At 44.5% G+C, this 2910-nt stretch overlaps 1 pseudogene; it reads right to left on the bottom strand.

Annotated features, from left to right (window-relative positions):
* Positions 1 to 1872: 1872 nt before the first annotated feature.
* On the bottom strand, positions 1873 to 2499 carry LOC129532503 (uncharacterized; annotated as a pseudogene).
* Positions 2500 to 2910: the final 411 nt, after the last annotated feature.

The following is a 2910-nucleotide window of genomic DNA, read 5'->3' as shown; positions in this document are numbered from 1 at the left end:
CCCAGGGTTGGAGTTTACTGGGTTAGTAGATGGAGGGCAGCTAAAACTAGAATTTCTTCTTTGCTTTTTTCCAAATGCCTGCTGGAGAAAATCCGATGTATCCTGTGTGAGTCAGTTGTGAGTGTATCTGCTGGGATAAGGGCATGTTAAGTCACCACTCTCCATCCCCTCTGCTTGTTTTAATTGTGATTTTAATTAGCAAGCAGGTCATCTGAGCAGAGGTGTGGCCTTTCATCTGAATGTGGATTTTCTGTCTGTGTGGTCCTTGATTGGCTGCTTGGATCTTATAATGATAAAAGAATTTTTAAATACCTTTTCTTTCCAAAGTTTAGGGCTTTACTGAACTTTAAATATAAACTTAGGGCCCTCTGTTTATATTTAGATAAAAAAAGAATTGTGAAGATAAAGGATCTTTTGTGGCAAAGTGCTTTGAAATCCTGAGATGAAAGGGAACCCGTAAAGAGAAATTAACCTCATTTATTTTTTAAGCAGCATTTTGCTGCGTGTGTGGACAAATGTAATTTGAGGCAGCTTGAATTAAGAGCCTTGTCTTCACTCCACTCATAACCCTCCCTGTCTCCAACTGAGTCGAAGCACCTCTTTTTTCTTTCACTTCTCTATTCCTCAAGCCAGAGCTTGTCTGGTAGGGAAGGCAAATTCAGGCTTGTAATCCATCCTCTCCCCCAGGTCTGACTGCTCCCTGGCTGGGCTTCCGCAGGGGCACCCAGTCCCCTTTGTGGAAGATCCAAAGTTAAACACAGAAAGGGAAAAGCAAGATGTGTGGAGTGGGAGACTTGCTTGGCTTTGCTTCCATTACTTTTGAGAACTCTCATTACATTCCTGAATCTGCTGATGCATAAGGTGGCAAAGCACTCAAAAGCGCTTTGGGGCAAGACTACTATTTAACTGAGACACACTGGTACCACCACGCCTATTACTAAAATATTAAAATATTTATATTTTGATTTGTAAATAGCCATTGCCCATGCCTTCACCATTGTCAAATATTTTTAATTGTACCACTTTTTTGTAAGCTAGGAGAGGGTTTACCTTCTTAGTTTCACACAGTGTTCAGCATATCTTGTATATACTAATATGCATATTATGCATAGTATTTGAAATGCGTATACTAATTGGTTAGGGGAAGAGAATGCAAAATTCCGGCTGCTTTTTTAGGCTGTCGGGGTAGTGAGAGACCAGTTTGGAGTCTCCCTACAAAGTGTATTTGAGTGCTTCTAAGACAGAATTTAGAACTCGAGTTCTCCCATTCATTCTCTTTGGGATTCTGAACCAAGGGAGGGCACACAAAAGGATCGGTGACTGGATAGGAAACAGTACCCTTCTACTTAGGAAGCACCAGCTGAAGGTCTAATAACCTCTGGGAGTCTGTGCTGGAGGCAAGGCCCAGGCCTGGGGCTAAAGTTCTCTACTTTCCAATCCGGAGATTCTCAGAGACCCTGTTCCAGGAGCAGAGATACTGAGACACAGGGGGCCAACGTTCCTGAGCCCACCACTTTAAGGCAAGTGGCCTGGCCAGAGAAAAATGGTCCAGTTCACCCGAGTGCTAGAAATATAGGAGAAAGAATGAAGCTTGGTCTTTGCTTTTGAGGTACACCCCCAAAATGTGGCCCCATTAATGTCTCAGATTTTGACCAACCACAACTTTTCTTCTGGTCGGTAAGAATGGAGGATGAGACCCTATTGAGAAAGCCCAAACATTGAAGCGGTGGCCTGCCCCTCCACACCTGTGGGTATATCTCGTCAGGTGGGAAGAGAGACTGAGAAAAGAAATAAGACACAGAGACAAAGTATAGAGAAACAACAGTGGGCCCAGGAGACCAGCACTCAGCATACCAAGGACCTGCACCGGCACTGGTCTCTGAGTTCCCTCAGTTTTTATTGATTACTATTTTCACTATCTCAGCAAGAGGAATGTGGTAGGAGAGCAGAGTGATAATAAGGAGAGGGTCAGCAAGAAAATATGTGAGCCAAGGAATCTGTGTCACAATTAAGTTTAAGGGGAGGTACTATGCCTAGATGTGCACGTAGGCCAGATTTATGTTTCTCTCCTCCCAAACATTTCAGTGGAGTAAAGAATAACAAAGCAGCATTGCTGCCAACATGTCTCGCCTTCTGCCATAGGGCGGTTTTTCTCCTATCTCGGAATTGAACAAATGTACAATCGGATTTTATACCGAGACATTCAGTTCCCGGTGCAGGCAGGAGACAGTGGCCTTCCTCTATCTCAACTGCAAGAGGCTTTCCTCTTTTACTAATCCACCTCAGCACAGACCCTTCACAGGTGTCAGGCTGGGGGACGGTCAGGTCTTTCTCATCCCATGAGGCCATATTTCAGACTATCACGTGGGGAGAAACCTTGGACAATACCCGGCTTTCCAGGGCAGAGTTCCCTGCGGCTTTCCGCAGTGCATTGTGCCTCTGGTTTATCGAGACTAGAGAATGGCGATGACTTTTACCAAGCATACTGCTTGTAAACATTTTGTTAACAAGGCACATCCTGCACAGGCCTAGATCCCTTAAACCTTGATTCCATACAACACATGTTTTTGTGAGCTCAAGGTTGGGGCAAAGAGGTTAGGGCAAAGAGGTTGCGGCAAAGTTACAGATTAACAGCATCTCAGGACACAGCAATTGTTCAGGGTACAGGTCAAAATGGAATTTCTTATGTCTTCTCTTTCTACATAGACACAGTAACAGTCTGATCTCTCTTTCTTTTCCCTACAAACATCACCCAGAGTATGCATTCATCTAACTACCAAGTGACAGTGGGGTCGAGTTAAAAGTGCAGGTTGGCCTGGCAGAGGGAGGGATACCCAACTTCTCTCCCCATAAGATGTACTTCTCTCTACCCCTCCCTGGGCTCTGATGAGATTTGGAAATGGCAGATAG

The sequence above is a fragment of the Gorilla gorilla genome, chromosome 2 (assembly GCF_029281585.2).
Source record: "Gorilla gorilla gorilla isolate KB3781 chromosome 2, NHGRI_mGorGor1-v2.1_pri, whole genome shotgun sequence".
NCBI lineage: Eukaryota > Metazoa > Chordata > Mammalia > Primates > Hominidae > Gorilla > Gorilla gorilla.
The sequence above is the reverse complement of the archived record's forward strand: the minus strand, read 5'-3'. Positions and strand labels throughout refer to the sequence as shown.